This window comes from Protopterus annectens, chromosome 14.part0 (genome assembly GCF_019279795.1).
Source record: "Protopterus annectens isolate FY-2018-M chromosome 14.part0, PAN1.0, whole genome shotgun sequence".
NCBI lineage: Eukaryota > Metazoa > Chordata > Ceratodontiformes > Protopteridae > Protopterus > Protopterus annectens.
The window spans coordinates 491,175,189-491,187,932 of NC_056748.1; the positions used below are offsets into that span (position 1 = coordinate 491,175,189).

General features: G+C 50.8%; 1 protein-coding gene across 1 annotated transcript in view; it reads right to left on the reverse strand.

The window, feature by feature from the left end:
• The window catches only part of LOC122788687, an 819,422-nt gene that overhangs the window by 97,328 nt on the left and 709,350 nt on the right, over positions 1-12,744 (reverse strand). The window lies entirely within an intron of this gene.

The window sequence follows — 12,744 nt, forward strand, 5'->3', positions numbered from 1 at the left end:
ACTTGGACAGAGGCAGCTCCTAAATGCTTTATCTCATTCATGGGTCCTCTCAATTTAATTATGGTATGATCCCAGTAATTCTTATTAGGGCAATACATAATTTTCTAACATTTCTGACCATAGGATGCACAAGACCAACCCCTAACCAAATGGTCTAGGTTAATTTGAGCACAAAAAGGGAAACTGGCTAGGCTTAAAATGGTCTGCAAGGACAGCTAGCCTAGTACTTACCTATGAACCTACATACAAGAGTAGGGGGAATGGAGGGCTACTGTGGCTACTTGCAGTAGTGAGGAATTTGAACATTACTGTTATAGGCAAATGCAACTTAAACAAGTATACTATGTTCATCATTCCCACTGCTGCACACAGGTTGATTACCAAAGCCTGTCCAACCTGGGAGAAGAAAGGATATGGATCCAAGAGCCCCTGGAGAATGGTCCTAGAAAAGCTAGCCCTGGACCTTGAAAAAAGAACATAGTTTGAAATCCTTTGTAAATATATGTACGGAGATCATAGTGTTGCCTCTAAAATTATTCTCAAGTCCACCTTTTCCTATTATACCATCGAAGAGAAGGCTCTAGTAGAGTTTGCCTTGATACTGCCTGGAATGGATTTGACATGGTGAGAACAAGCAGCAGCAATAGCTGAGGGCAGCCATCTCAAAACTGTCTGTTTAGACAAAGAATGATCATTTTAATCTCCTTGTATGAAATAAATAGATCATCAGCTTTTCTAAAGGACTGACTTCTGTCAAGATAGTACCTGAACTGCCTATGCACGTCTAGAGTATGCAGAATCCTCTCTCCTTGCTTTTTAGGTTCTGGGTAGGAGGAGATCAATGACTTGATTCAAAGTAATCACTGAAACCACTGTGGCCATAAAACGTTGGTTTGTTCTTAACATGACACCATCTCTGTGAACTATGAGTTAAGATTCACCCACGTAAGAGCCTGCAACTCAGGTACTCTTTTTTGTAGATGTCAGAACTATGAGTAAAGTTTTCAAAGTCAAGAAAGTACATTTAACTAAGAATGCACCATAATAAGAAGTTATGTACTCACCATAACGTTCTATCTGAGTAGGTATCTTCATTTGTCTGCAACCTTTGGGATACAGATCCGATCTCGGATCCGAGCCGGCAACTTTTACCACAGCATAGATCCGAGCTCCTAGCTCCTTCCTTTACCCATAATCCCCTGCCAACCCTAACTGACCTCAGATCAAGTTTGCCCGATATAAGCAATGTTACTGTGCCCCGGAAGGGGGCTTATCCAGGACAGATCCTATAGGTCAGGGGGAAGGAGGGGGGGATGGTTGCAGACAAATGAAGATACCTACTCAGATGGAACGTTATGATGAGTACATAACTTCTTAATCTGAAGTAGGAACTTCATTTGTCAGCAACCTTTGGGACAGAGTCCCCAGCTACCTGAATCCTGGGTGGCCTTTATGGAAGAACATTCTGGAGCACTGCAGAGCCAAAGGACGCCCTACCTCTGGAGACAACATCCAGTTTGTAATGGCTGATAAAGGTATGAAATGAGGCCCAAGTGGCTGCGAAACAAATATCATCTAAGGGGACCCTAGATTTAAAAGCCGTCGAAGCAGCGACTGCCCTAGAAGAATGAGCTCTGACTCCCTGAGGTGCAGGCCTTCCCAAACTCTGATACGCTAAGAGGATACAACTAGCTATCCACCATGATAGTGTCACTTTAGAAATTGACTTGCCTAAACTTGTTTTGGCAAAGGAGACAAAAAACTGGTCAGATTGCCTATGACCAGGAGTTCGATGAGTATAAAAACGTAATTGTCTGTGCACATCCAAGGAATGCAGTTTATATTCTCCTTTGTTCTGGTAATGGGGAAAGAACACGGGAAGATTAATAGAGTGATTAATATTAGCTTCTGAAGACACCTTAGGCAGAAAGAACGGACTGATCCTGAGGTAAACTCTATCTGGATGGAAGGATAAATACGGCGGTTTAACACACAGAGCCTGAAGTTCAGAGACCCTTTTAGCTGAAGTAATGGCCACTAAGAAGGCCGTCTTCCAAGAGAGATATTTAAGACCAACCGTGGCCGCCGGCTCGAAAGGGGGGCTAATCAAGGCTCGGAGAACCAAAGACAAATCCCATGGGGGTACTACCTCCCTGACCGAAGGTCTGAGAAGGAAGGTACCCTTGAGGAAAGCTTTACAAAGCTTGGAAGTCATTAGAGGGCCCGATTCATGCCCTACATGATAATGCAAAATCGCTGCCAGTTGTACCTTGACTGTAGAGCAGCTAGCCCCTTGATGAAAAAGGGTAGTTAAGAAATCCAAAACCGACGCGAGAGGCGCCGTGAAAGGATCCAAGTGATGGTGCTCCGCCCAGATGGAGAAACGTTTCCACTTGCTTGGGAAGACTCTTCTGGTGGAAGGTTATGTGCTGCTACTAGGATGGCTTTGACTGGTGAGGAGATTCCAGGAGTCCTAATCAGGAGTGGAACTGGAGCAACCAAGCAGTCAGCTTGAGGTTGACCAGGTTGGGAGCCGGGAGACCCAGAGGGTGGGTAATGAGATCCAGGAGTGGATCCAGAATCCATGGTGGATGAATTAGGTGAGACCACAGGTACGGGAACCATGTTTGACGAGGCCAGAATGGGGTAATGAGGATCATTTTGCTCCCCAGCCGACTGGCTTTCTGTAGGAGTTTCAGCATCATGGGCAAAGGAGGATAAGCATAAAGGAGACCGGGAGGCCAAGCATGTACTAGAGTCTCTCGGGGACTCCACCTGAGGGGGGATTAGAGCGAAGTAACTGTTGCATTTGTATTTGAAGGAGAGGCAAAAAGATCGCAACAGGGTTGCCCCCATAGGGCAAATATTTTTTTCGCTACTAGAGGATTGAGAGACCATTTGTACGGAGTCAGAATCGAACGACTGAGCCTGTCTGCTAGGATGTTGGACCTTCCCGGAATGTGCGTTGCAATAAGAAAGCGGTTGGTGGAAATCGCCCATCCCCACACTCTCATGGCCTCGCGACAAAGGGGATAAGACCGGGTTCCACCGTTTGTTGATGTACCAGAGAACTGACATGTTGTCCGTTTGTACTGCAATTGTCCCAATCGGTAGAAGGCTGTGAAGTGCCTGCAACATCAAAAGCACCGCCCTCATCTCTAGGACATTGTCGTTCCACGTGCCTTGGACCGTTCTGCCTGAATAGTGCCCCCCCACCCCAGGCGAGAGGCGTCCGTGGTCACTGTGGAGACGGGAGAAGGCATCGAGAATGGTCGTCCTGTGTGGAGACTCAGGGACTGGAGCCACCACATGAGCGACCCTCTGCAAGCCCTGCTTAGGGGAATAGGATGGGACAGGGGGTTGCGAGACAGGGACCACTGTACTTGGAGGGTCCACTGTTGGACCCTCATATTCAGGCGGGCTAGGGGCAGTAGAGGAATAGCTGCCGCCATGGACCCTAGAGCCCTCAGGATCAATTCTGCAGGTGGAGCAGGAAGTATGAGAATGGCCTTGACATACAACCTCAGGTTCTGAAGCCGATCGGGAGTCAGGAAGGCAAGCATTATCCTGGAATCCAATCTCGCCCCTATGAAATCTATTACCTGTGAGGGGACTAGAGAGGATTTGGTCATGTTGATAGTTAACCCTAGACGTGGAGCAAGGTCGAGGAAATAATCCCTGCCTGAACAGAGCAGATGCCTGGTTGGGGCGATGAGGAGCCAGTCGTCCAGGTACGGAAAGACCTGAATTCCCTGAAGCCTCAGGTGGGCCGCTCTGACCGCCAAGACTTTGGTGAACACCCTGGGGGTTGAGGTGAGACCGAAGGGAAGGGCCCTGAACTGAAAGTGACTGGCTCCCAGCCGGAAGCGGAGGAACCTCCTGGAGCGTCTCTCCACTAGGATGTGGTAGTATGAATCCTTGAGGTCTATCGAGCACATCCAATCGTTCTCCCGTAATAGGGGGAGAATAGATTGTAAGGTGACCATTTGGAACTTTTCTTTGGGTATTGCCAGGTTCAGGAGAGAGAGAGATCGAGAATGGGCCTCAAGTCCCCAGTCTTTTTTGGCACCAGAAGGAACCTGGAGTAAAACCCCGAACCGAACTGATCTGGGGGGACCGGTTGGATGGCTCTTTTTTTGCAAAAGCTGCTGAATTTCTGTAGCAGCTGCCTCCCTTTGATTGGGTGGTACGTCGGGGAGGCATTTGGGGGTTACAATAAAGGGAATTTGGTAACCTCTGGATATGATGCGAAGCACCCAGCGATCTGTTATGGACTCCTACATTGCTAGGTGCTTCGAAAGACGCCCCCCGACTGCCTCCAGAGAGGAGCAGCCGGGCAACCCCTCAGGGGTTCTGCGTGGGCCTCTCAGAGAATGGCTCTCTGGACCCAAAGTTTCTGGGACCCCCTCTGCCTCTTGGGCGGCGTCCTCCCTGTCCTCCTCTGCCACGAGAGGACTGGTTGTCCGGAGCAGACTGGGACTGATGCGATTTTCACAACCACATCATCTTCTGACCCTTTTGGTTCTTAGAAAAGAACCTCTGGGGAGCAGAGAAGCGGACTCCTATGGCAGACAACGTCTTCCAGTCTGTCTCGCTCTGGACTAAAGTGTCACGAACGGTTTTGCCAAAAAGTGCAGAACCATCAAAGGGGGCATTCGCGATTGATGCCTTAAAGGGTTCCGAGAAGTCACAGTGTCGGAGCCAGGCCCGACGCCCGATTACCAGGCCGGCTCTGCCGGCTCTAGCGGCTCCTTCAGTGGCATGTAACAAGAGCCACATAGAGGTGTTAGAAACTGAACGTAGAGTAGACATTCGGGAGGAGTACAGTTGCTTGTCTCCTTCCGACATGGACTCTGGGGAGGATGCTGCATATTCTTTTATTAAATCCTGCGGCATCCGGATGACGTGTGCCATATAGTTCAGCGGTCTCATGGAGAAGATTGCTGAACTAAAGACCCGCTTCCCCAGGCGGTCCATCGCTCGAGAGTCCTTACTGGTGGTGGACGCAGAGCTCTCCTGAGCCAGCTCTCTCTTGGTGGCCGCCGCCACCAACATGGCATCCACGGGGGGACCTCTGCTCCAGTGGGTTCTTTCAGCAGGGGACTCAGGATTCTATCCAGGCGCTTGGGGACTGGCTCTACAGTGTAGGGCTCCTTCCAAGCCCTGGTGGAAATAAGGTCCACCAGGGGGTCGGGGGAGGGGACACCCAAGAGGTAGATGGCCCTGCTTCGAACGCCTCTAGGAATACGGACTCATCGGAGGAAGCCTTGGGGGCAGGCCCCCCCCCCAATCCTGAGCATCTCCATGATGTCTCCAAAGGAGACATCCTCGGGGGGGTGACCTTGGGGAGCCTTCCCCTTCATCTAAGTCCGTATCTTCGGTAAGGGACTCAGGGGAGTCCATGTGCCTCCTCTTACACTTGGCTTTGTGAGGGACCTCTTCGGGGGGGGGGGGGGGGGCTGTCCGACCAGCTGAGAGGGAGTGCAGAGAGGAGCCGAAGCCAGGACCGGGGGTCTGGATGCACTCAACAGTGCCCTCTCCACCACCGCGAAAGCAGAGGGGGAGCTACTCTCGATAGGCTCCGAGAGTCGGCTCCCACTCGGATCTGAAGTGGGGACCGGATCCGGGGCAGAGACCCTCGGATCCAAAGGACCCATGTGCTCCGACCGGGACGGAGCCGAAGTCACACAAAGTCCCTCGGATCCGAAGCTCCGCCCACGGCTCCGAGAGGTCGGATCCGACAAACTCGAGGGACCAGTCGGAGCCGAAGTAACTAGTACTGTCGGCTCAGACACCCCCCCACCCCGGATCCGACTCGGCTCCGAATGCTCCGAACCCGGGAAGCGGGACGGTGAAGGAGCAATTGGTGCAAAAAATGGGGTCGAGCTCCCCCCCAGAGGGGGGGGGGGCAAGAGCACTCCCATCTGCAGCTGGGCCTGGATGAACCTCCTCATCATCCGGTCCATGTCTGCATCTGACATACTAAATGTGGACCTCGACGAGGCCACCGAGGCAGACCTAGAGTGACGCCTCGATGACCTCGACGGGGACCGGGTTGCCTCCTCCCCAGGTCCCGGTGAAAAACAAGGGGACCGGAGCCGAGGAGGAGGTGATCCAGAAACCCTGGATGGAGAAGCCCGCTTGGGGCAGGGCCGAGGAAGAGTCCTCGGCCCGCCGCTTATGGTGCTTCTCCTTCCTTTTGGTTTTTCCGGCCTCCCTCTCCTCCGGAGCCAAAACAGGAGGTTGAGTCCCGACCGGAGGGAGGCAGGGGTGGCTACCACCGAGGGCTGGGTAGCGGCCACCGAAGAACCGGAGGCCGGAGCCGAATCCGGGGGCAAAAGGCCTGCCAGAATCAGCTTCGACTTCCGGTCCTTAAGTGCCCTGGGGTTGAACGCTGCACAAATCGTGCATCCCGAAGAGGTGTGTTCAACCCCAAGGCACCTAACGCACCGGGTGTGGCCATCCGCCGGTGAAAGCCTATGGCCACACTCGGTGCATTTTGAAAAGATGGCTTTAGGGGCCTCCGACATGTTGAACAGAAAAACACACTCACTAGGCCCCTACACAAACCACAAACACACACTACGAACCAGCGAGGGTAAGGAGGAAAAATTTTACAAAAAAAAAGATATCTTAAGAGGGAACCTAAACAAACTTGCACAATCACACAAGAGAAGGTACAAAAAATTTTAAGTTTTTCTCTCACAAATACTCTGAACTAGCAGGAGCTCGAAATCCAGCTTGTAGGCTTGAAGCGCGACAAACTAGATCTGAGGTCAGTTAGGTTTGGCAGGGGATTATGGGTAAAGGGAGGAGCTAGGAGCTCGGATCTATGCTGTGGTAAAAGTTGCCAGCTCGGATCCGTATCCCAAAGGTTGCTGACAAATGAAGTTCCTACTTCAGATCACTAGATGTCCTACTGATCACTGTTGCACTAACAGATGACATTTTCTGCAAGGATAGCCATAAGGCCGGTCAGCATATCAAAGCCTAGGCGTCTCTGTCTCCATAGGTCTGATGTATGACCCAAGCTCAAAGGCAGGAGGTACATAAGGGACATGTAGGTGCAAACTACCTCAGAACTTACTTGTCCCAGACCAAGACCCTGAAGCATGATGACAGGTAACTATATACATATATGCAATGTTCACACAAAAGTAAATAAAAGGTCTGCCACTGCCAGGAAAAGACAAAAGTCCAGGGAGGTGGCAGAAGGGTGGGATGTAATACTGCAACAGTAATCAGTAGGACATCTACTGTTTTGGTAAGTTCTTATACAACTGTACTATGTCCTCCCAAGATCACTGTTGTAGTATTACTAACAGGAAATTACTAAAGCTGTTTAGAAGGGAGGAAGAGCAAGCACTGTTGTGATCTAACAAACCCTACAAAATGTGACTCGCAAAACCTGTCCTAGCTCTAGAAAACACAAAGTGTGTAATGTTTAGCAAATGTGTGGACAGGAGACCAAGTAGCTGCTTCAAGAATAATTCTAGTATCTAAGCCCCAGAAAAAAAAGCTCCAGAGGAAGGTACAGCCCTCATGGAATAAGCAGAAATGGAAAGTTGTTTGCAGTGAAAACACAGCTATATGACTTTTGAGATCAAAGAGGAAATTAGAAACAGGCAAGCCCAGCTGTTTCTGATGAAAAGAAAAATAATTGGTCTGATTTTCTGAAATCGTTTAGTTATGTACTCACCATAACTTCAGATGTTTGGGATCCATCTCGCCTACATTCTGTACTGATGGGCTCGGAGCCGATCCCTCTGCTCCGACTCGGCACGCTATGCTATAGAGCGAGGCCTCTTATTGGCTGAGCTATCTTTATCCCAGGATGCACCACCACTAATCCCCCAGATCTTGTTTGTCCGCATACATGCACACATGCACAACTTGATTATTTAACATTGTTAGATGTTTCAAGATGAAACAACAGGATTTGGACCTTCTGATATCCTCTGATCTCCAAGGAAGGGGGAAGGAGGGTGGGTTATTAGGAATGTAGGCGAGATGGACCCCAAATATCTGAAGGTATGGTGAGTACATAACTAAAAGATGTTATGTGATCCTATCTCGCCTACATTCTGTACTGATGGGACAGCGTCCCTAGCACCTAAATCCCGGGTGGCTCATTGGAAAACACTCCTGAGCACTGTGGAACCAAATGAAGCTCGTCCTCTAGATGCCACATCTAATTTGTAGTGGGAAATGAAGGTATGCGGGGAAGACCATGTAGCCGCAGCACAAATGTCACTAATAGCAAGCTTAGAATGAAATGCTATCTAAGTAGCCATAGCCCTTGTAGAATGAGCCTTGACAGAGGTGGAAAGCTCTTTGTTAGAATAAAAATAAGCTTGAGAAATACAGTCCCTGATCCATTTGGCAATAGTGACCTATGTGACAGCTTTGCCCAATTTGTTATCTGCAAAGAATACAAACAACTGATCTGTTTTCCTTGTTTATTTGGTCCTGTCTAAATAAAAACGTAACTATCTGTGTACATCTAGTGTGTGGAATATGAACTCCGCCTTGTTAGAGTATTTTGGGAAAAAAACTGGAAGCTCTAACGATTGTTGTAAGCAGAAAGTAGAACAAACCTTAGGGACAAAGGAGGGATACTCTGTCCTTGTGAAAAACCAAGTACGGGGGTTTTACTGACAAAGCTTGAAGCTCTGAAACTCTTCTGGCAGAAATAATCGCCACCAGAAAAGCTGTCTTCCATGATAGAAACTTTAGATCACATGTAGCTGCCGGTTCAAAGGGGAAAGAAGTCAAGGCGCGTAACACTATATCGAGATCCCATGGAGGTGCAGGATGAGAAATCGGAGGTCTCAATAGAGCAGCACCTTTTAAGAAGGTCTTGCACAATCTGTTGCTCATTAAAGGTGGGTCTATGGATTCGTGAAAATTAGAAATTGCTGCCAATTGTACCTTGATGGTAGAAACTGAAGAGCCTTGATTGAAAAGAGAAGTCAGAAATTTTAGTACTTCTGCCACGGGAATAGAAATGGGGTCCAGGCCCCGGAGTTGAGCCCAAATAGCAAATCTTTTCCATTTGCTAGAATACAGTTTCTTTGTAGCAGACTTATGGGCCGAAGATAATATGTGTACAACATCTGGATCCAATGTATGACTCCTGACTATCGTCGGAAGAGGAGCCAAGCCGTCAGTTTTAAGGTGTGTAGGGACTGGTGGAATAATCCCGACTGATGAACCAGTAGGTCTGGTATCTGATCCAGAAACCATGGACCTTCCAGGGCATGTTTCCGAAGATAGGGGAACCACACTTGACGAGGCCAGTAAGGAGCAATTAAGATCATTTTGCTCCCCAAGAGAGATGCCTTTTGAATCACTCTGGGAAGGAGAGGAACTGGAGGGAAGGCATAAAGCAAGCCGGTGCGCCAAGGATGGACTAATGCGTCCATGGGGCTCTTCCCCAGAGCCGGGGTTAGGGAGAAGAATTCTTCGCACTTCGCTTTTAGAGGAGTCGCAACACGGAACTCCCCATTCGCTGAAAATCTGACTTGCAACTGTCATATTCAGAGACCATTCGTGAGGAGAGAGGATGGTCCTGCTCAATCTGTCGGCTATCACATTGGACTTGCCCGGTATGCGAGTAGCCACTAGGAAGCGTTTGGTGGAGACTGCCCATTCCCAAACTCTCATGGCTTCTCTGCAAAGAGGATAGGATCTGGTCCCTCCCTGTTTGTTCAGGTACCAAACAACTGACATGTTGTCTGAGTGAATGGCAATTACGCCTTGAGGGAGATAATCGTGAAGGGCTTGAAGGGACAGAAGTACTGCCCTCATTTCCAAGATGTTGATATGAAGCAAAGTCTCTTCCGGATGCCATTTGCCTTGGACTGACCTGCCCAGGGAATGCCCCCCCCCACCCCGTCTGGGAGGCGTCCGTGGTCAAAGTGGCCGGAGGAGGTAGAACAAAGGGTCGTCCCTGATCCAAGTTGGAAGGCACTAGCCACCAGCGAAGGTCCCGTCTGCAAGATTCCGTGATCCATACAAGGTGATTGAGGGGGAGTTCCTGAAAGGACCACTGAGCTGAGAGAAGCCACTGGAGAATTCTCATGTGCAACCTTGCCAAGGGGACTAGAAGAACCGTGGCGGACATGGATCCCAATAGCTGCAGGACAATTCTGGCTGGGGCTTTGGATCTTGGAAGTAAGGCTCGAACTTGAGCTTGTATGGTTTGTATTCTGTCTGTAGGTAGGTAGACCCGCATTTGGTTTGAGTCTATCTCTACCCCTATGAATCTTATTCGTTGAGATGGCAGCAACACAGACTTTGGCCAATTGAAGGTGATTCCAAGGGAATTGCCCAGTGATATGGTGGCTTGTAGGCTCCGCAGAAGTAGATGCTTGGAGGTGGCAGTTAGGAGCCAGTCGTCTAGATACGGAAACACCTGGAATCCTAGACTTCTCAGGTGAGCAGTCACGACTGCCAAACACTTGGTGAACACCCTGGGGGCTGTGGTGAGACCAAAGGGCAGCGCACGGAACTTAAAATGACTGCCTCCTAGGCTGAAGCGCAGATGTCTCCTGGACGCTTGATGTACCATGATATGATAATAAGCGTCCTTGAGATCTATGGAGCACATCCAAACACCTTTCTCCAGCAATGGGAGAATGGTTTGTAGGGTGACCATTCGGAACTTGGACTTTCTGACTGAACGGTTTAGGATGCTGAGGTCCAAAAAGGGCCTCAAGTCCCCGGTCTTTTTTGGCACCAAAAAGAATCTTGAGTAAGTCCCTAATCCGATCTGGTCTGCGGGGACCGGTTGGATGACTCCTTTTTGCAGCAGCTTTGAAACTTCTGAGGCTGCGGTATCCCGTTGACTGGGTGGCGGGTCCGGGATTTTTTTGGACTGGGGGGGGGGGGGTGTGAGAGAATGGGATGGAGTAACCTCCGGCGATAATCCGAAGCACCCATCGGTCCTGAGTGATACCTTCCCAGGCCTTTAGGTGCTTCGAGCGACCCCGACTGGCTCCGGAGCAGCACAGCCGGGCAATCCCTCAGGGACTACGAAAGGCTGAAGAGCCACGAAAGGACTCGCGGTCTCCAGTGTTGCGAGGGCCTCTGCTGCCTCTGGGACGGCATCTTCCGGAAGAATTTCCCCCTCCTCTGCCTCTGGAAGGGGAACCCTCCTGCTGAGAGGGGTAAGGCTTCTGAGATCTACGGAACCACATTTTCCCTCCTCTTTTAGCCTTGGTATAAGGCCGAAAGGGAGTGGAAAATCGTGCCCCTATGGCATTCAGAGTCTTACCCTCCTGTTCACAGCGGGTTAGTGTGTCCTTTACCTTGGGTCCAAACAGGGAGGACCCATCAAAGGGGGCATCGGCAAATGAAGACTTAAAGGCCTCCGCGAAGTGACACAGACGGAGCCAGGCTTGTCTCCGTAGAGCAATGCCTGTACCCGCCGCTCTACTCACCCCTTCGGCCGCATAAGAAATGAGCCTCATGGACGAGTTCGAAATGGACGACATTGTAGCCAGCTAAGAGCCAACCGTCTGGGCCAGCTCCTCAGGCAGGTTACCCAAGAGGGTATCGGATAGCTCCTTAATCAGATCCCTCTGAAACCTGGTGAAGTGCGTAAGGTAGTTCAAGGACCTCAGTGTAAAGGCCGCTGAACTGAGGGTGCGCTTTCCGTACCGATCCATGCTCCTAGACTCCTCCTTAGGAGGATGGACGGACGTAGAAGCCTCTGCTACATCTTGCTGGGTAGCAGATGCCACCACCAAAGCATCTACAGCCACACCTTTAGTAAGGAACTCTATCAGGGGGCGCAGAGAGAAATTTGTTCGGACGAGCAGGCACCAGTTCCACAGAGTCTGGGTGTTCCCACGCCCTTCGACAGATCAAATCCAACAGCTCGTCGAAGGGCGGAGACACCCAGGAGGCGGAGGGCTGAGCCCCGAAGGCCTTCAGGAACACCGACTCATCAGCAGAGGGAGGTTTGGACTGCCAGCCGCCTCGTTGTTTTAGGGCTTCCAGGATGTCTGCAAAGGAGACATCATCCGAGGACGACTTGGGGGACCCCTCTGCATCATCGAGATCAGTGTCGGATGTCAGAGACTCATCAGGGGAGTCAACGTGCTTCCTCTTGCACGATCTCTTCCTGGGGGGTTCTTCCGAAGAGGCTTCAGAAGGACCTCCAGGAGGGGGAGAAACCCCAGCGGGGGTAACCTGAGGCCCGGGGGCTCCGCTAAGGACAGGAGGACTGCCAACGACCCAGTCTCCAAATGTAGGGAAAAAGCTGGGGAAACCGTGGAGGTAGCCAAGGAAGATTTGGCTAAAGCACTCCTCATAGCCCTGAAGGTGGGACCACCAGAATGCTGGGAGGGTCCCACCTCCGTGGCCACAACAGTGGACGGCACTCCCGCCGCCGACACACCAAGAGGGAGACTTGGGACCGAAAGCATCAATCCCGAAGCCTCCCTCCCAGGGCCGAAGGAAGAAGTCCGTGTACTGAACTCCGACCCAAGAGCCGGAGTTGGAGCAAGGGTCGGGCCCGACCCTAACACCTCCACAGGTTCCACCAGCACCGGCTCCAACGGTGCCGAAGCTGTTGGAGGAGGAAGCACAGTAGGGGAGTGGACCATCGGCTCCGAAGACAAATGGGCTGGAGCCGAAACCAGCTTTTGGAACACCGGAGACTGGAAGAGTCGACGGAGCACCCTGTCGATGTCCGAATCAGACATCTTGGATGATCTAGAGGATACCGATCGGGCC